Genomic DNA, 22,088 nt, shown 5'->3' with positions numbered 1-22,088 from the left:
CTTGAAATTGAAGTGTATCTGATCAAAGCATTCGTCCCTCCGGGTCGTGCTGGAGGTAGATTTACTTAGCAGAGTACAGAAGTGAGATGTTTGCTAATTGCATATCAGTGCAGTTTTTAAAAAGATATCTTCTGTGCGTTTTACCAGGAAATGTAGATAAACAAATAGATGTTTAAGAACTGGGTAAGTTTTCAAAATGCTTCATGTTACACCTTAAGGTAGTCACCATTCTTTTCATCTGTTATTTGCAGCTCTGCCATATGTATTTAATGAGAATTTGAATCTGTCAATCAGGTTCTGCAGATTTATGTGGTAATTTTAAACTCTAATGCTGATTACGTGAGATTAGCAAAAATCTGAAAATTTGCTATCTTTGAAAACTGAAATGGTGATAATGGGGAAGAACAAAATTATCTTAATTCACTAACACAGGACCTGGGTTTCAAACGTTAATTATGATTACACAGACTCACTGGTAAATGGAGAACTGGAATGTTGAATGAAGGGAAGTGCATAAATGTAGCTTGATTTATTAGCATGTATGTGTTACATATGTAAAACTTTGCAGGGTGCTTTAAGAAACTTGCTAACGAATACCTGTAATCACGATTCTCTTAATAGTCTTTTTGTTGTGATTGTGAAGAGGGAAGGCCATTATTGTCAATATTCTTATTAAGGGACATGTTAGAATCTCTTAGTTTAACTAGTTTGTTTAGTTATTTGACAAAAACCCTTTAAAAGGTTACATTTTTAATATATTTTGAAAGTTAAATTGTATTATGGCATGTAATTTGTCAATTTAATTAATTATTGATTAAAGTAACAAAAAATGAAAATATTTGTGAAACCATATGGAAGGTTAATAATAAGTAAATTATAGGAAATGATTACTAATGATGTGTTTGTGTATGTCTGTATTGTGCAGAAGTGTGTATTTTAAATTCAGATTTTATGTCTTCCCTAATATATTCTTCTAAGGTAACATAGCAATGTATTCACTAAGCCTTTTGTTAATAACTGAAGGCATAAAGGCTTGTACTCAAATAATTTTTAATGTGTTTAAACACCAATTTTAAAGTATATTTCTTTTATGCTTTTGCTCTCTGTTTCTCTAAGTAACAATTCTTGAACTTAAGTTTGGGGGATGTTTTTTTCTTTTGCCTTTATGAATAATCAAACTGCTTCTGTACAGTCAATTTGTCCTGTTTGCATACTACTTTCTTAGGAGAGGACAACAAATTGGAAAAGTTGATGAGCAAATGTAAAATGAAAACCTCTGGGAAGGAGCTCAGACCTGGTGGTGGTATCTTTTCTTTGCTAAAGCAGTACACTTGAAATGTCAGACTGAGAGTATTCCTTAATTAATTCAAACAGAACGTTGTTGAGAGCTTATTGTAAATGGTGTTGTCTCCAACCTTTTTTTCCTCACTAAATGTTTCTAAATACCTAAAAGCCCTGCAGTTGAACTCTTTGTCAGTATTAGTTTTGTCCTTGAAATGTATTGTGGAAGTTACATCAGCATTATCCTGTTTCAGAAATGATGAGCTGAGGCATAAGCTGTGTGAAAAAGAAAAAAAAGCTGTACTTGGGATTAAGAGTCATATGTGAACTTTGAATTAAACTCTGTTCAGGTCTCTGCTGCATCCTTTATATCAGTTACAGCCAATCACATAAAGGTAGAAGCAGTTACCTTGTCTGGAGGGAGAGCTTTGTTGTATTGATGTCATAATTTTGAATTGGCACCTGGAGTTAAGGTGACCTCTGAAATTACATTCTTTAGGTTCAGAGCATTTAGATTATCCCCTTTGGAACACACTGTTTAATTTGGGAATGTTTTTAGGTCTCTAGTTGATTTGTTGGTTGGTTTTTTAAAAATATATATTTAATTGTCCTATGTGGATGTATTAGCATTAATCAGTGACAACAACTAATTCCTACTAATACTAGTAGCAATTACTGTATTGAATAGGACAGACATGTACATAAAAATGAGCCCCTTTTTAGAAAATTCATCTAACTTTTTGCAGGTTTGAAGTGCGTATTAAGATTTTGTGTCTGCAAAATTTGAAAATGCTCAGTAAAACATTTGTTCTTTTACAATGACTATACTTGTGACATTAGCACTTATATGTTGATTTGAGACTTATTCTGATGAGTAATAACCCATGACATTTGTAGCAGCTGTTTTAAAGTATTTGCCATAGCTAAAAATTCGTATTTCATCTTGCCTTAATATGAATTAGTAGAGGAGTTTTTAGAGGTAACAGTGCTGTTCTTTAAACTCAAAAATTGCCGTGCTTTATGTACCATTTAGCATCATGTAGCTTATGTTTATTTTTATTTTGTTTTGTTTTACTTTGGTTTGTTTTGGTGTCTTTTCTGAGATAGTGATGTATTTTAACAGGAAAATACTACAGCTGTCCCTCTCCTCCCCCGTGTGCTTCTGTTGGTGTGTTGGTTGCTTTGAATTGCTTCTTTGAAAACTTGAGCTAGGAAATACAAGTATGTATCTTGGTTTAACCCACTGTTTGTACCTAAATGATATGAAATCACTGCTTAGGTAAAACATATTCTAGCTTACAATACCCATTTTAAAGGTGTATCTTTATTTTAGTTCCTTTATTCAGTTGGAATTGCTTTACCTATGTACTGTTCATAGAAATTTTGAAATAATAAGTAAATTGTAGCAACCAGAGCATCAGAGAAGACTCTGCACACAACCACATTCATGCCAGCTTTGTGATGATAAATGGTACTTCACCGGTACAGTTAAGCTAATTTACAGATTTCTTCCTGAAATTAAAGAAAATCAGAAAGCTCTGATTAGTTTGTAACTTTCCTGTAGGTCTGTAATGCGTAGATAATGGGTAGATTAGAGCAGTGGAAGGGATAAATAAGAGCAAGGGGAAGATATAAATATATCTATAGGTTGTAGAAGGATATCATTAAATCTGGGACCATATAGAAAAATGTGAATTTCTTAAAAATGTGTATATTCAAATTAAAATCTGGGTTATGATGAGTGGTGGCTGAAAGCATTACTATTTATTATGCGCTTAGCCAAATCTAGAAATGAAGTTCTAATAATTTCTACAGTCACTCTTTTGATATACAAAAAGACATAAAGCATTATTTGTATGGTTATAATGACAAACCTAATCGGACCCAGGTTGGAGCAGCCTCACTATGGATGCAATTTAGGAGAGGCAAGTTTCGAACCGCAGGCGAGTCCCTTGCGAGTGTGTGAGCACGGCACTGTTGGTGCACTCCTTTGCAAGGCTTTGGGCTCTATCTCCTTGCACTTTTCCAGGCTATGCCTGCTGTCAGCCAGAGCATAACGTGTGTAAAGAGACCATTCAGGATGAGTGTTTGGGAAGAAGATAGCTTCTGGAAGGGCGAAGAATTCCAGCTGCATGAGTGGGTATCTTGCTGGTGCAGTGGACCCTGGTGGTCAGGGGTTGGCTTCTTGCTGCTCTTCAGTAATGTACAGAGTCACAAAACCACAAAGCTTTCAATGCTTGTTGTAAATTCTCGGAATAATGCAGCTTTTTTAAAGAAAGGTTTCCAGTAATTTTGACAGGAGCAAACTAAAATATTTTCTTTCTGCTAACAGTTATTTTAGAAAGTAAACCTGAGCAAGTTGGCAGTTGTTTGTGTTTTTTTTTTAATCCCTTAATCTGATGCAGGTGTTTTATTCAGATTGAGAGATTTGTAGTCCAAAAATTTAGTTTGACAAAACTATAAGCAACTAGAAATGTGAACTTGTAATACGTAACATTTAGTAGTTTTTGTAGTAAGGAGTATGTTTCCCTCTCAGATATGCATATATTTGTGATTGTAGATGAAAAGCATATTTTGCTAACAACTTTTTTAAGAAAAGTATATTTGTATTAATAGTTTAGTTGAAATGATAGCAGCCTCCACTCAAAAGTGTTTGTGCATACCTGCTCAAAACAAAGCATGCATAAGTGAAGGTGTCTCTGATCTCTAATACTTCATTAAAGTTTGTGTATCAAAGAGAAGCAGGAGAAAATTCCAAAGACCTAAGGACAGAAAAGTAGTAGAACGATACCAAAAATATTTGAATTTGTCTCCAGCTTCTTTTTCTGTAAAGAAACAACTCGAAACTGATTTTGGCTGACTGTTCAGTGTGGAAAAAGCATTAATTCAGTAAGCATAGGAAGACAGAAAATTTTTTGGCATGGGTTTGTAATGATTGCATTATGAATTATAAGGTATAAACAGTGTCAGTACTAACATTTGCACACCAACACTTGGTTTCTTGCATGTATCATGTCTGTTTTAAAGGAAAACTGGCTTACTCAGGAATGCTCTGGGAGTATTGTGTCACTTGCTGACTTTGGTTCAGCTTCCCAAAGAAGCCTTGCATTCTTTGTTCCCTGCGTTTACTCCTGTTTATGCGTTTACATGAATGGAAAAGCAATTATTTCTTTCCTCTGCTTAGTGAACAGAATAAAGATACATCTCTGGACATTAAGAAAGTGCCTGTTTTTAGAATGTACTCCTACAACATAATGACCTAGTGTTTGTAACCTGAACAGAGGTACTTTATGCATCTGTCAGGAAGTTAAGCTTGGTTAAATGCGTATAGAACTTGGAGTTTATTCGAAATCTGTTATGCAAAAATATTTCATTATGTTTGCTAGTTCTATCCATCATCTATTCCTCATCTGAGGGAAATCTACCTGAAATAGTCAAATCTCTGCAGACTAACTGGCCTTAGCTGCTCCTGTAAATCTGGACCATATGGTTTGGAAATCACACATTTAGGTCACAAGGTACAGATTAGTCAAGGTACGGGCTGCTGCTCTGCTTCTGGCATTCCAATATCAAAGATGACCTCTAGATTGGGAAATTTCATTTGTTGGAATAGTTACGAAAGAAACAAGAGGGCAAGGTGGAAGGAGGACATAGAAGTAGAATAGGACTCAGTGTGTGGTAAGGAAAGTGCAAAGGTAAGAACAAGAGGAAGGAGAGGCAGAAGTGAAGTAAGAGGAGAAAGGTAAAAGAATAGACAACACATGTGACTGAGAGAACACATTAAATTCTCTGCTCTTGTTTTCTCTACCCTGCTTTCCTCATGTAGAAGAGATCCCAAATTTATGTCCTGAATTTTCTATTGAAATTCTGTTTGGCTTACAGATATATTGCAGAAGGACATAAATGCAAAATTAGAACTAAAAGTAGTGGTCAGTGAATTGTACAGATGTGAAGTTGGTTATTTGATGCTGAGAGATATTTTAAATATTTTGATGTGGTTATCTGCGCTATTACCTTGTCTGGAGCCTTGTAACACTTGTATTCTAGCAAAAGTTTCAACTTAAGTTTTTAATGGAGAATCCAGACTGTATTCAACCATTTTCTGTTTCAAAAGATAACAGTAGTGGTCATCATCAAGAAAGTTGACAGACACGTCAGTGCAGCTGCAGTTGTCAGAGAGAGTTAACATGGTTTTAGTGCTGATGGAAAAATTAAATATTGAACAGTGCATAACAAACATGGTGAAATGTCCCTTTCTTTAGTGCTTAGTACAAATTACAATGGTTATTCATCAACTTTTATTTTAATGGAAATGCTTTAAAGTCACGCTGTAGAGAAACTATTCCCACTCCAGGTTTGAGCTCCTATTATGAGATGTGAGTGTAATTATACAGAAGTTCTGTGCTTTAAAAAGGGAAGTGATTTTTAAAAGTGAATGAAGGAGAGAAAGGAGGTTGAGAAAAGGAGCCATTTAAAATGGCTCAGTGTTCTCTGCTGCTGGAATAGGTCTTGACATACATGAATTAGAAGAAGAAGAAGAGGTGATCTTACTAGGGTTGATACATTTATCACATAGTCTTTTTTATGTTGTGTGTTGGTGTGTTGATGTGGGTGCATAAAAGATGAAGTCCATATATATATGTGGGAGTTACTACATGCCAGATAACCCTGTTAAAAGAAATGTATTCATCTGTAAATAGGTATTAACATAAACATCCATCAAGTATGGTATTGTTTGAAAGCAATCTTATGAAAATTCTAAAGGAAATATATGCTTTTTTCCTCCTTTTCTTTGGGACATTGGGTGATGATACAGATAACTCTAGATAGCTTTATATAGAGTTTTTGTGTTGAAAACCTTTCAGGGAACTCTTTCTAACCCTTTCATGTGACAGATAACCTGTTTACTGCATGGAACTGAACAGGATGTTCTTACTGTGAATTTTGATCCTGACAAGTAATTACAAACTTGGCTGTTTTATTTATTTATTTATTTATTTATTTAATCTTTATTGAATGTGTTTTTTGGTCTGTAGATCAGTTTTCATTCACAGTACTAAACAAAAGTTGTTGAAAAGGGTGAAATTTGGCTTTTTGTCCCTTTGTTTTTTCTTCGTTTTTTACTTTTCTAATTGTCTGGTATTATATTTTTCCTTGAAGAAAATCATCATGTTTGTCAATTTGGGTTTTCATTTAAATATTTGAAGAGCTCTGTTTCAAGTTTTTGTGCATTTGGTTATAAAAATAGCAGAAGTGCTCACACAGAATTTCTATTTGCAGTCTCTAGGCAATGTAATACATGAATCCAGATTTAAATTGATGTAGCAAGTAACCCAGGAGACATACAGTTTTGGGGTTACATCAAAAAGATGATATTAATCAAATGTCCAATGCCTTATTCAGCATTTTAAATGATACCTTGTCACACGAAAACGTGGGAGATGTGAAACGAAGGGGGATAGAGACAGGCAAGGAGTAAAATGCAGGTTGTAGGCACAAGGCGTCCACAGAGTGAACTGAACAACCATATGGCAATTTGCCATCTTTTCCATAAAAGGCATCCTTTTAGCATTGTTGCTTAGAAAAGTAATTTGTGGGCCACAGATAGAATGAGAAAATTATAAGGAATGGAACAATAAAAAAAATGGAAGGTAGAGTGGTAAAAAACATGTAACAACAGAAAGTGTTTTTCACTTGTCTCTTTGACTCTTAAATTGCTCTGCTTAATGATATTAAGGAAAAATCATCTGAGTAAGAATTTGAAGCTGAGAGCTTGAGCAGGTAGAGGCTCATGATGAGAACAGCTTTCTTACACAGACTGTTCCAGTTACATGACTAAAGTGGTTTTTGTAAAGCTGGGCTAGAAGGACCAGTTAGTAAATATTATGAAGACTTTCATAATGGAGGGACTAGAAAATTGCTGTATAAAATAGATTTTGAAGGGAAGAGAAGTAACGTGATCTTTCCTGCTCAGTCATTCCAGATACCGTCCTGCTTGTCTAAAGATTTTTTTAACAGCATCAGCCCCTTCTGAATCCCTGTGATGTGTTCTTATAAATAGGGGTAGTATTTTCATGTTGTAACTTTTTAGCAGACATGTCTATTGTAAAACATACCAGACAAGAAGAAAAGAAATCCTTGCCCAACACTGGAAAGAAAACATTCCTTGGAAAGCCTCAGTGTAGACTATAAATAAGATGTACAGAATTCTCAGTGTTGGGATGAATACAAGCTGGAACCAAGTGTAAGCATCCAGACTTGCTAGCCCGAGAGCACAGACTGAAAGTCTTGGTGTGTTTTCTCATTCTGATTTTAATGATAATTTGTAAAAAATAAAACCAAAATCCATTTCCATGAGTTAGAAGGCATTTGTAAGTGTTGCAGGGTATGGATTAACTTGAACTCATGTTGTCCATGATAGTAGCATTGTTGTGGCCTTTTTTTGGATGACCTCACAAATGAGCGTGTACTGTCACTGCACTGATCTGGTCCTAATTTGTTTCACATTACTTTTACCGCTGAACTTGTTCCCTTTTAGATCCTCTCTCTGAAGCTGTAACACTTTTCATTGATGCTTAACTCCATCATTGAGCCAGAAATTGCCTTTGCTAACAAATGCAGACTAGTATTAGTCTTTGAAATAGGTGTTGATCAAGAAATTTTGCTATTTAAGGTTTTGGAAATGAATGTCTAAAAGCTGGTAAGTATGTTTAAATACTTGTCCTATATTAACAGTGGTCAATATGACAAAAACTTTGTCTAATGGAGGGCTGGAATTGTCCTCAGATTTCTTGTTCTATTCCAAAACAATATTTGTCATACTCATCACACTTGCAGTCAGAAATAGTTAAGATGTTTGCTATAGACATATTTAAATTTTCTTAAGGCTTCCAATACAAGATTTTCTACCATTGTAATAAAACCATTTTTCTCATCATGAATCAGTTTTGAAAAATGTATGTTCTCAATAACTGATGCTATTAAACATTAGGGGGATAGGTTTAATTTTTTTCCCCCCAGTCATGCCTAATCTCTGCTGAAACTGAGGAGTTAGGATCCGGTAGCTTTGTCGATCTGTTTCCTCATGAGTCTCTTTAGTACTGGACCCAGTCATCATTTTGGCTTTAGTTCTAGTTTTGGGACTTTTATTTTCCTGTTTTGAATGCATGGTGTTTTTTCTTTCCAGCCATTTCGTTCAATACCTTTGAGTAATGTTCAGGCATCTTTCTCTAAAAGACGTCTTTTAGCTGATAATTTATCTCTCTCTGTTGGTTTTTAATAGGTACTCTAAACATGAGAAACTTCGGTATACCTTTCACCACTACAATATTGAAGCATCTGTGTGGTAGTTTAAATATAAAGTTAACAGCCTGCCTTCCTTCCTGTTGCTTCAGCCTACAGGAAATATTATTTAATGACTAATGCACATATAAAAAATTGTTTGAAAGAAGATAGATGGTTATTTATTCTTAGATACTACTAAATTCACTTCTTGTTAAAAATTTATCTGCAGTATTTTTCTGCACATCTCCCTTGCTAATCTGTCAGTTTTGCCCTTCTACTGGAATGTAGCTGCTGCTGGCAATAGACGTGGGAGTAGAGGTAGATTCATTTCCATTATCCACCTTGCAAAAAGAAGTAATTTGCTCTTCTGGTTTTGCCTTCTTAGAATCAAAAATAAAATGGAATTGATTTATGTGTGCCCTAGTTTGCTGTCTATCTGGAATATATTGTCATATGAACATGGCTTGTCTGTAATTATTTCAGGTTATTGCCTCAAAAAAAATTGAAAAAAGAGGAGGAACGATGTAATTCATTCTTTAAGTCCATCCTTCAAATTACTGCATTAGCACAGATGCCAGGTTTAGCAGGTATAAGGAGACTGGGAAGTCTTGGGATCTTGGGCAATCTAATCAAAGAGCAGTTGGAGCTTTTGAGAGAAAGATGTGTTTTCCATGCAGATGTGTAGGTGTTTGTCCTTTTCTCAGACTTTGTTTTTGGGGAGTTTTGGGAGTTTCTTAACAAGAACTTCTGTAGATACTGCTAGAAAGACCTGAGTTTGATGCTACTGCCAAAGTTGGATGTCATTGATCCATTTCCAGCAAAGAGAGTTTTCCTGGGGAAGTTATATGGAGCAGCAAAGTACAGCAATGAGTGGCAACTTCTTCCATCTCAACGTCTTTTTTTTTTTTTTTTTTTTGATGGAGGATCTTTCTCATGCACTGAATGAAAAGAAAACCAAACCAACAACAAAAGAAAAAAAACGTAGTAAGAGAGAGTAAAAGACAGTAGCAGCATTTCTGTTTTTCACCTTTTATTGCTGTTAAGAGGGTATCAGGTGTTTTGTTTTCCTTCTTTTGCTTTTTTTTTTTCACTATATGAAATTGAGGAGGTTCTTTATCCAGAAGCTCAAGCAGGGACTAACATCCATTTCTCTTGTTTTGAGATAAAGTATTATTTGCAATTCTGTTTGACAGTAATAGAAGATGAATCACAGAAATGTGTGTGATCACGCTTCTCAACTGAAAGGAGGCAGGTTGATATTTACAATTCTAGCATGACACTCACTGTCTTTATAGTTGTAACACCAAATAACGTAAGACCATCTGGGAGTGAGCTGATGTACAGTGCATGTGTAGGCCTTTCAGAAGAGGAGACAAGTACTCTTGGATCCAGGTCATTGTAGTGATCTTGGTATCAGCCTGTACCTCATTGGGTGCTTTCTGAAATATGCTTTTTCATGTTAGAAAAATGTCTAACTCTTGAAGAATTCTGCCATTATAGCATCTGAATCCTTGACAGAATCGAAACAAAGCATGCCAATGAGCTTCAAAGAGAAATGTCTTTAAATCCTACAGGTTAAGGACCCTAATAGTACTTCTCCCCAGTAAAGCAGTCCATTTGTTACCTTTTCTGGCTCAGAGGTGACAGACCCAAGGTTCCCTTTTTGGGAGCTGGTCTGTGGTCCCACCTCTCAGGAGGTAACTGTCCCAGTGGGCACTGCTAGAGGCCCCTACTTGCAAGGTCACAACCACAGTATCATTTCACTGTCATGGGGAAATTCAACCATTGAGCAAAAACTATTTTTGTTTTTTTTAATGAGACTGAAGTTTTCTGTGCTTTCTAAGATGTGTTTAACTTCTGAGGAAGAAGTTTCTTGAAGCTGTGGTCTGTAAGTTGCAATCTGTCTCACCTTCAGTATTTATTGCAAGGTCCTCTTCAGTGATTATTTATTTTTAAAGTTTGGATGTTTTATTTGCTGAAGCTATTACACAGTTGCTTGTGAAGAACTAATAAAGCTGACTACACAGCCCTGAACATACAAACTGGCACCTGCCTTTATGGTTTCCTTAAATCATAGTGTCAAAATCATAATCTGAAGTTAATATAACTCTCTGGTTGGCTGGTACAGGTTCACTTCAACTGGGGTAAAAACAAGCTAATCCATGTTTGGTGGCCTGAAAGAGCCAGTTGGTGTATGGCATGGAGTATGTAAAATACTCTTGCAATGTTTAGTCTTCAGGAAGAAGCAGATTACTAAAGGTGCACCACAGTATTTAGGTAGGGGCAGCACCTGAGCCTGGTCAGAGCCACCTGGAACTGATGTTGGGAGTGTCTGGTACTGATCACCTGGCAGGACATGTGAGGCAGGCCAAGACTGAATTTAGGTGACCTTTCCTTCATGGTAGATACTAGTTTATCAGCTGCTAGTTTTCACAAATTAGTGGAAAAGTCCTTTCCTTGAGGGCTTTCCTCATTCAGATAAAAATTGTTCAGCAAGTTTAGTTGGTTTGTGGGTTTTTTTGATGGTGGTGGTTTTTTGTTTATTTGTGGGTTTTTGCTTGTTTGGTTTTGTTTTTTTTTTTTAAAGAAATTGATATATCACTTGCAAAATGAAATTACCTTTTCTCATTTCCAGTGTTTGAATGGTTTGTACTGAAACCAATTTAAATTTCGCAGGCCAGATTCAGTGGAAGCACACTCTTTCTTCCTAAGTATTAAGAACAGAAACATAATTGCTGTGCCACTTGGGGCAGTTACCTGACTGAATGTCACTCGGAAAGTAACAGGAGCCTGGTTATTGCTGAAAAGTATTAATTTGATTTTTTTGTTTTCATCTGGAAAATGTACAAAAGTCAGAATATAAACATGTGTGCTGTTTCAAAAATGTAAAGGCAGAGCCAATAAGATTTACACATTAATTCCGGAAACCCTACTTTATATTTACTTCTGGCTAAAAACTGACATTGTTTGACTTATTTTCAGCATTCCAGGACAAAAGAGTTTATAGAGCTGTAGAACTACCCTCTTTTTTTAGTCAAAGGGATGAACTCAGCTTTCATCTTGGTGTTTGAGTTTTTAATGGAGTATGTTTCAGGTAGTAAAGTTTGTTTTTTCTGTAAAACTAGCTTTTCCTGCACAAACTGTATATTAGAGATTCAACAATTGCAATGTTTTCTAAGGATAACTTCTTGCAGTTATTGTTTGACGTGGTATTCTGTGTTACTAGAGTGAGGATCAAATTCATATAACTGACTGTACTTAAGGAAGTGGGAAGAAGGTTCAGGTTTTGTAGTTTGTAACTGGAAAGTTAACACAAATTCTGGTGAGACTGTGAGATGAAACAAAACTCTTGCCTTTTTGTGTTTGTATTGAAAGTTTAATGATAGTTCTCAGTTTAAAAAAAATTATTTTTGGTGATCAGTAATTTTGATATCTAAGATAATATGTATTACTATTATTTGACTGCTGTTTTCTGTCAGTCAAATCCTACATATTTTGTGGAAGTGGATTGATTTCTAAGAACTTCTTGTTTTAAAAGCAAAGAGGAGAATTTTGCACTGGAGCTGTGAACCAAATGAAAGAGGCATGTTAATCAGAGTTATTGGCATGTCTATAAAACTGGATGGTGTTCATCTGCAATACTTCTAGAAATTTTAAGGTCATGATACAGGAACACCTATGGGGCTTATGAAACTTTACGCTTTAGGAAATACATATATGTCTATTTTTTATAGACTGGCCTGATGAAGCTCTTGTAGTCTGTCAAATTACTGATAAAAACATTTTTAAATGAGTGTATGTAGTGCGGTATAGTAACTGAGCGTAACTTTTCCCATATCCTAGCAGTGATAAAAGATACTTAAAAATTATGGGGGGAAAAAATTGTATTTTAGTACTCTGTGGATCTGCATGAAATTAACAAGACAAAGGAATTTGGACTGAAGGCTAAGGTTTGGTCTGTTCTAATCTCATCCCTTGATAAGCATCCTTTAAGGAAGAAGAATGATCCAGCATTAAAAATAGGGCTCTGAGAGTTAAGACAACTTAGGTTAAATCTCCTTTTGTGTTGCAGACTTGCTCTGTGCCTTTGAGTCATTTGCACTGGTGCCTGTAACGTAGTAACATGGAATACTTGCCACCCCCAACTTTCAGGGGCCTTGTAGCAGTATGTGTGTGAAGGGGTTGTAAGGGGCTCATATAGCAGTGCTTGCGTGCAATACTCTAGTATTTAGAGTCCAGGGCCCACCTGATGCTAGAATTTAAGAAATTTTTGTCTGATGCATCATCTTTTTCTGGCCAACTGTAGAAAATAATGGATTTATCTTTGACTGAAATGTGCAGGAATACCTGAGCAATCAGCAAACTGCTTGTAAATGGAGGAAACCTATATGGTTTGTTTAGGCTAGGAAGATTACCCTTAAAAGTGTACCAAACCGAAGAGAGCTTTAGTGAATTTTACCTTTGTCCTCCATAGATTGTCTCTGGGCCAGCTTGACTTCTCCCAGGTTTTCTCATAGAAGGGTGCTGGGGAGATTGTTGGTAACTGTAGCAATGTGTTCTAATGGAAACAGAGGCATATCCCCCACGCACAAGGCACACTGGGGATGGAAGCTCTGTGAGCCTGAAGGAGCAAGAAAAGGCAAAGGTGTTTGCCTGGCCAGCAGCTGCCCCAAAGCGGATCGGCTTTGTGGGGAGTGGAACATGCTGGAGACGGCCTTGGGTAGCTGCATCCCCAACAGCCAGCCCTTCTCAACTGGAGCAGGCTGCCACAAGCTCAGCCTCACAAGAAGGAACTGCAGAACTGTCTTGTCTGGACACTGCAGAGATTGCATTGCTTGATGTTCCTAACTCATACTGTCATTTACCAAATTGTTTATACAAAAGGCAACTTGTAGTTATTAATATGGACTCTTGCCATATAACTGTTGCAGAATCCCGTGTTACCTACATGCTCTTCTGGTCACACTAAGCACACTTAATGTGAAGGGCATGTATAGACCCAGCCTATAAAGGATGAATAAATTTTTTGTTCTGTGGGTTTTTTGTATGTTTGTTTGTCTGTTTGTTTTTAAATAAAGTTGTCTTTGTTTGTATGGGTTTTTCTAAATCCACTATTAGCACAAAACGTAGAATTTTTTTTTTTTCCTGTCTGAAATAATTTTTAAAAGAATAGTCATCAGGAGTACTCCTCATCTTAAGTTGTAGTAACCTAATGTGGATGCTGGAAATGTTTATCCTAAATTTATGAAGTTGAGTGTCCTTTAATTTCAGAAACATTCTGAAGCAGTCTATGTTTGGTTTGGGATTTTATTTTTTTGTTTGGTTTGGTTTTTGGTTTGTTTTTTTTTTGAGAAAGCAAGGAAGAAAAGCTAGAAATTTGCAATTTAATTTACAAAAATGGAATTTTATTTTTGTTTCTGCTGAGAGTATAATGTAAAGCATGCGTGTTCCAGTAAGTTAAAGAAGAAAGTCTATTCTGTCCTTGTGAGTATTTGAATATCCAGATCACTGGGTTAGAGTCAGGCACCCTATCTGCTTTTTAGCATACTTGTTTGCTCACTGACTTTGCTTCAAGAGAAGAGCTTTTAGTGCTTGCTTTTGGAATATGGCATGGCCTGAAAAATAGGACATATTTTTTTCAGAGGTGTGGGTTGCTAGTCTGACATGTCAAGCAGACTCATCTTTGGGTCATGACCACATGCGTTTTTTATGGTTGGTTTTAGCTGTATTTCAGGTAATGGTGTCATTATCACATGTAATTTTGGTAGGGAATCCAAACTGGGAGCAAAGTAAGTTGCTTTTTTTTTTTTAAAGCTGTCTATTGGAAGACCGTTATTTTATGCCAAGAATTATTTCATTGCCTGAAGGCGAATCAGCCTGTTGGAGAGTTTTTTTATCAAGAGTTGTGGAAAGTTGGCCCCTGGTAGGAATCTCACAGATAGTTACTGAAGAAAGTCAGGACAATGTTCTCAAGCTTTCCTACCAGGAGAAGAACAAAATGAATGTGAAAATGACTGTGATGCTGAAGTTTACTAACAACAGATGCAACTTCTCAAATGCTGCCCAAGCTATTGAGCAAAATGGAATAGTGCTGGAAAATCCACTACTTGCCATTACTAGACATTTCTGAATGTCATCCACAAGCAATGGAGCAATAAGACATAATGTCATTTAGCTTTAAATCATCTCTTAGAATGCTTTTAATGCTACTGCAGTATAAGAAAAAGAAGATAGAAGATAGATCTTAGCATTTGTACTTTGACCACCCCCTTTCTCAGGGGCTGTTGTTCAGGTGCTACTAGTAATCTCTGTTTCACACTAATACAACAGAAGGTACTGAAATAAATCAGCATCTGCAGCTTCCTTTGCCATTCCTCCCCTCACTTGTGTGGGTTGATGGGTTGAGGATGGAAAAGACACATCCTGTTAACCTGTCCATAAGGTCTATTCACACGGTGGGATCTCTGACCTCTCCATTCTCTTGAGAAAATAATTTTTTGGCCTCCATAACTGAGGTACAGGTACTGACTCAGTAGGAAGCAGTTTGAGAATAAAAACAAGATGTATGAAGGGGCTCAAGTGGCAAAATTTGACATCATTATAGACAAATTTACCTTTGGGGCACAGAAATCTCCACACCAAGTTAGGCAACTGAGATCTCTATTCATACTCTAAACACATTCTGTGTAGTCTGGGGTATAATCCTGGAATATTCTGGGGAAGTTCTGAGTTGTTACCATGGAATAGAAAAAGTTTGATATGAGGGTAGGCCTGGAAAAAGATCCTAGACAAAGGCATTATACCGTCTATATGCTATTTGCTGTTTGCATCTTGGCACTGGGACAGTAACATGCAGCAGCTCGGGTCTGTGTTGGATCATGGTCATATAAACACTGGCACAGTTGTATCATGACTGACTACAAGACAGAAACTGGGCTGTGCAACATACTGTGCTATGAGTTGCAACATGCTCCAAGTGCCTACATTTATGAGAAGAGAGATAGTGACAATGGGGTATCGTGTTCCAAAACTGAGAGCTAGCCATTCAAGGGAGAATTTCGGGATCAGGATGGTGATGATCATGGAGATGAGGTCCATGTTCTTTGTTGTTCAGTAGCTAGCCATCACAAGGCAATGGGTCCAAGGGAAGGTGGTGCCTGGTCACTTGGAGAGTGGTTATCCCTAACTGCCACCATTCTTTACTTGCCCAGTTCGGGGGAAAATGACAGTCAGCTGTACCAAACGGTGCCATTTGTGGCACCTCATTTGATACCCTTCTGAGTAACAGAAAGACAGTAGATAATGCACTTTGCTTACATAAGTTTCTTCAGCCCTCTTGTTCACAGGATGATATGTCTGTGTGGTGCTCCTTTGTATGGCTCTTTATCAATAGAGAGAACAATAATTTGTTTTATTGCAAGTCATGTTGTTGGTAGATTTTTGCTGTTATCTGCAGTCCTTCGGTTGCTCTGGCAGATTTCACATCTCTTCAGTAGCAACTGCATTGCTGGTGCAATGTCAACAGGCCAGTGTGCAGCTAACTCAGGATGATGCCTGTGGAATTGCTTAGGTATCACTGTCATCAGGGATTCTTTGGTGGCTTTCTCTATGCCCTTTCTTGACTCATACAGCCATTCATGAAGGTCAACCTGGATCACACCTGGGATCTCTATAGTTAGGGCATCATCAGTAATCTTGTGGATATGGGTAGGGGTTTCGACTGTCTGTCTGAAATGCTTATATTTGTTAAGGTTGAATCTGTATCCCACTTTCTCCTTGGGCTCATGTTGGCCTGCATGTTTGCAGGAGTAAATGAGAGCAGTTATTGTGGTGGTACCTTGGGCCTGTGTTGAAGTGAGTGCAGCTGCCGGCACCAGCTGTGCTTCATTCACTCGCCCCTGAGAACTGTAAAGGCCGAATCACACAGGGTGCTTTGGCTGACAGCTTCACCATAATCCCTGACAGCTGCTTGCTGTCACTTCCATTGCACGTATATTGGAAGTGAGCAGTAAAATATTTTTCATTTTCTCTTCTTTCTCTTCTCTCCTCTTTCTTCTATCTTTGACTGAAATTCTTAGATCCCTACACTAGTTTTTCGTAGCCCAGGCTTTTGCTACCAGGATCTGCAGCCTTAGAGTACAAGCATTAACTAGAAACAGAAAAACAAACCCCCAAAGTATCCCAAACTTGTTCTCAGAAACTATACTCAGACCTAAGGGGTCTGAGCTTGGGGAAGTGACTGCAGTGGGTGTGTTCCTAGCTGGTGGGAGGACACTGGGAGTTGTTCATTTTGGTGTTGTTTCACTAATTGGTTTTGTTGGCTGCTGACAATGGACAGTTTCTATAATGGTGGGAAGTATGTTATTTGTAGTTAAACCAGTGAGATGTTGGACTAGGAAATGGCTGATATGCTCTACCTGTGAACTGTTAGATGTTTCATTAGAGTCTAGGAAGTGCTACCCTGCCATCAGTATCATCTGCAAGCTTCTGTTATGTGCTAGGAGCGAGGACAGGATATTCCTTAAGAGCTTATCTTTTTGGTCATGACTTTTCTAGTTAGGTACCTGTATTTATTTTGTTTGGTTGTTTTTTTGTGCCTTTTTTTTTTTTCTTTTTTCTGAAACAGTCTCAGTACTATTATTTCATATCATTATTATTATTCAAGCGGTAACACTTGGGGTTTGGGATTTTTTTTTTCTTTTAGGGTCACTGTGCTTTCTGATAAGGTACATCTCTCAGCCTTTCTCTAAAAACAAGTGCGGAAAATGTGCATTGCCTCATAATCTGAAAGCTAACAAAATTGTCTGGTTTAGATCTGAGTAGCTGAGAATGAATTATCATGGATGCAAGAGAAACTCCCTTTAAGTACGTAATGTTCTTAAAATATGCAAACTTTTAAAATACACATCAAGTCCAAAATCTTAAATTTCACCAGGAAGTGAATAAGCAGGCAATGCAGATTGCAGATCATACATATTCATATACTTCTCCATCGAGGTACTTTGTACCACACATTTCTGCCAAGGTAGTCCTAGGAACCAGGCAGAGTCTTTGTATAAAATCTTTGCTTCAGAACATTTTAATGATGTTTGCCCATATAGGATTTGTTGTAATAACCTAATAGCAAAGTGACAAAAACATGAAAAATAGTAGGAAAACCTGAGTCTTAAAAGGTTTGAGGCTTTGGATTAAACACAGTTAGTATGAATGTGTATGGGAAAAAGCAGTTATATTCACCGTTGTTAAACCATATAAAATAGATGAGATAGTTATAAACTAGGTGTACTCCTTCAGAGAAGAGTACTGACAGCCATGACATCTTCTCCAACCCACTTCCATCAGTGAGATTGCAACATTAGTCCTTTGTAATAAATATATCTTGCAGGTACTGTCAAGAGACAAAAAACGTAGGCCAAAATTTTGTTTAAAAAAAAAGGGATCTAGAGTGCTGTTGTGTAATGGTTAAGGGAAGCTGTTGCCTATCAGGAAATCAGAACAGGTCACTCTTGTAAAATCTTTGTTAGTTTCCAGTTTGGCAGAAATACTGGTTCAAGGACAGGTACAAATTTTTCTTCATCTTATGAGATGAACCTAAGGCATAATGTCATATAAAATGTCAGTTTGATACTTTTACAGATGAGCAGCACCACCCAACTGATTTGGGCATTGCTGGTGGAGTTTTGGCAGAATGACCAGTTTTTCTCCTGTTCTGATAGGGAACATGCATACATTAGTAAATATGCTCCAGGCGGCAAAATTAGAAAGCAGGAGAGAACATGAAATGGATCTAAATGCCTACGCAGCACTGTTAGAAAGCAAATAACCACAATATTCTTAAAATAGCTTATGAAATTTCGAGTGGAAAGAAGCCATTTACAGATGGTAAGAAGATAAAAGCGTTACTGACGTTGTGTCAGATTGTTTAGTAGCAATTTTAAACTATGCTATAGCTATAGCAGAGTATCCCTTGGAGATGGTAATACATTAGCGAGGAAGAATGTTACTGCAAATGGTGTTGGGGTGTATTGATCATGTTAAAAAACCAAACTAAACCACCCCCACCCACTCTGCTAGGCAGAAATAGGCAGTTTGGTGAATTGTTACAAAACAGAATCTATAAGTCGTGACCAAGCTAAAGCAGGGTGACAGGTCTTGGGTTTTGGCTCTGTGGGAAGGATTGGGTCTTCATAGCCCAGGGCATGTCCCAGGAAGGCTGACCTCCCTCATACGTATATTCCATCAGTATTTTTACGGTCAGTTTTATATCTCTCTTTTGATTTCAAAATATATTTTCTCTGGTGGGTAGAAATCTTCTCTCATACGTACTACTAGTTTTCATCATGTATCCTGAGTAACCTGGGGTTGAGGGCAGCAAGTACTCCAAGCCAGAATTTCTTCACAGGTTCACATCTTCAGCTTGTGCCTAGACAAATTCTAACACAAATTAACTTTTTTACCCCGTGGTGTAACAGAAGATTAGAAATATTGCTGTGAATTATATGTGTGTATATATATATATGTGGGTTTTTTTCCTTCTTATATGGATCACTAATTACTTTTAATGAGATAACGACCAAGTGTACTGGTCACAAACAATAAAAAAGGATTAATTTCTAAGGGGAAACCTGCTCAGTAACAGAATGCACATTTAAGATAAAAAACCTCAATACATTGGTGTCTTCGCTTTTATGTTCTAACATGGGACATAATTCTGAAAGAATAAATTTAAAAATTAAAAAAGCACCCCAAATCTTGGACAAGTTGCTTGGATGGGAAAAGAGCAGTGTTTGATTCCCATTAATGGGCTGTGACAACCCGTTTCACTGTGTTGGGTCATTGGTCTAACATATCAGGCAGGCATTTCATCTTTTTATTTTCAGTGTCAGTAATTACATACAGCATCAATTATTCATAAGAGCTTAAATCTCTCTAACTGATAAAGTGGGAGAGATTTCTTTACCTCTCTTTTGAGGTTTGTGTTCTGACAGGTTAAATAACCAACTAACTTGTGGCAGTATTCCAGCCAGTTAGGCGCCTTCATCAGGGGCCCATCTTTACTGCCTCTGTGCAAGTGCACACAGCAAGAGGGATAAACGAGATGTGCATGTGCCTGCAGGGCTGTGATCTTACTGGCATCATGGAGACATGGTGGGATGGGCCTCCAGTGACTGGAGTGTTGGAATGGAAGGATTACAGGCTCCTTAGGAAGAACAGGCAGGAGAGATGAGGGGAGGGTGCTACCATCTATGTCAATGACCATCTGTAGTTCATGAAGCTCTGTCTCTCAGTGAAAGGAGCCAACCAAGAGCTCATGAGTCAGAATTAAAGGAAGGGCAGGGACAGGTGACATTGTAGTGGGAGTCTGTGACAGCTGCCTGGCCAGAAGACTGAGCACATGAGGTCCTCTATGGGCAGATAGGGGTGTTCTCACATTCAGAAGCTCTGGTCTTCATGGGGGACTTCAACCACCCTGATATTGGAGAGACAAAGCAGCAGCACGTAAGCAATCCAGGAGGTTCTTGGAATGCACTGATGGTAACTTCTTCAAGTGATAGAGGAGCCAACAAAGAGAGTGCTGTGCTGGACCTTGTTCTGGCCAACAAAGAGGGGCTGGTGGAGAATGTGAAGCTCAAGGGCAGTCTGGGCTGTAGTGACCATGAAATAGAGGAGTTTGAGATCCTTGGGGCAGTGAAGAGGATGCACAGCAAGCTCGATACCCTGGACTTCAGCAGAGCAGATTTTGGCGTATTCAGGGATCTGTTCGGTAGAGTTCTATGGAATAAAGCCATGGAGGGAAGAGGAGCCATCAGGATGGTTAATATTCAAAAATTACCTCCCCTGAGCTCAGGAGTGATGCATCCTAACGAAGAGGATGTCAGGTGAAAATGCTGGGAGGCCTGCATGGATAAACAAGGAGCTTCTGGACAAACTCAAACACAAAAAGGAAGCCTACAGAGGATGGAAGGAGGAACACGTAGCCTGAGAGGAATGCCTGGGAGATTATCTGAGCAGCCAGGGATCAGGTTAGGAAAGCTAAAGCCTTGAGAAAATTAAGTCTGGCCAGGATGTCAAGGGCAACAACAAAAGCTTATACAGATATGTTGGTGATAGAAGAAAGACTGGGGAAAATGTGGGCACTCTCCAGGAGGAAACAGGAGACCTGATTACCTGGGATGTGGAGAAAACTGAGGTACAAAATGATTTTTTTTTTCCTCAGTCTTCATCAGCAAGTGCTCTGACCCTGCCACCCAAGTTGCAGAAGGCTTCAAGTCTGAGAAGGGACTGGGGGAATGAAGAACCACCTGGTGTAGGAGGTCAGGTTCAAGTCTGTTCAAGGAACCTGAAGGTGCACAAGTTAATGGGACCTGATGAGATGCTTCCATAGGTTCTGAGGGAACTTGCAGATGAATTAGCTAAGCCACTTATCCATCATATTTGGGAAGTCATGGCAGTCCAGTGAAGTTTAAACTGACTGGAAAAGGGGAAACATAACCCCCTTTTTTAAAAAGCGAAAAATAAAGGATGACGTGGGGAACTACAGACCAGTCAGTCCCACCTTAGTGGGATAATGGAGCATATCCTTCCTTCCATGGAAAATAAGGAGGTGATTGGTGGCAGTCAACATGACTTCATTGAGGGCAAATTGTTTCTGACAAACTCAATGACCTTCTACAATAGGGTTACAGCATTAGCGAATAAGGAAAGAGCAATCGATGTCATCTACCTTGACTTGTACAAACCATTTGACACTGTCCTGCACCACCTCCTTGCCTCTAAACTGGAGCAACATGGATTTGACTACTCAGTGGATAATGAATTGGCTGGATGGTCTCACTCAAAGAGTTGCAGTCAATGGCTTGATGTCCAAGTGGAGCCCAGTGAGGACTGGTGTTCCTCAGGGGTCGATATTGGGTGCTGTGTAACACCTTTGTTGGTAATGTGGATTGAATGCACCCTCAGCAGGTTTGCAGATAACACCAAGCTGTGTGTGTGGTCAACGCGCTGGAGGGAAGGGATGGCATCCAGAGGGACTTTGACAGGAATGAGACGTCAGCCTCTGTGAAGCTCATGGAGTTCAACAAGGCCAAGTGCAAAATCCTGCACGTGGGTCAGGGCAATCACAAGCACAAATACAGGTTGGGTGGGGAATGGCTTGAGAGTGACACTGAGAAGGAAGACTTGGGAGTGCTGCTGGATGAGAAGCTCAGCATGACCCCAGCGGTGTGTGCTGGCAGCCCAGAAAACCAGTTGTGTGCTGGGCTGCATCAAAACCTGTGTGGCCAGCAGGTTACCCCACCTGGATACTGTGGTCAGCTCTGAGGTCCCCAACATAAGAAGGACATGGAGCTATTGGAGCAAGTCCAGAGGAGGCCACAAAGATGATCAGAGGACTGGAGCACCTCCCTATTAGAACAGGTTAAATGATTTGGAGTTGTTCAGCCTGGAGAAGAGAAGGCTCTGGGGAGACCTTACAATAGCCTTCAAGTATGATAGGATGGGGAGAAATGGCTTTAAACTGAAAG

General features: G+C 38.3%; 1 protein-coding gene across 1 annotated transcript in view; it reads left to right on the top strand.

The window, feature by feature from the left end:
• PRKAR2B (protein kinase cAMP-dependent type II regulatory subunit beta) overlaps positions 1-22,088 on the top strand; it is an 85,426-nt gene that overhangs the window by 1,408 nt on the left and 61,930 nt on the right. The window lies entirely within an intron of this gene.

The sequence above is a fragment of the Corapipo altera genome, unplaced genomic scaffold, assembly GCF_003945725.1.
Source record: "Corapipo altera isolate COAL_440 unplaced genomic scaffold, ASM394572v1 1b, whole genome shotgun sequence".
In the NCBI taxonomy this organism is placed as follows: Eukaryota; Metazoa; Chordata; class Aves; order Passeriformes; family Pipridae; genus Corapipo; species Corapipo altera.
This window is presented reverse-complemented; position numbering and strand designations above follow the sequence as displayed.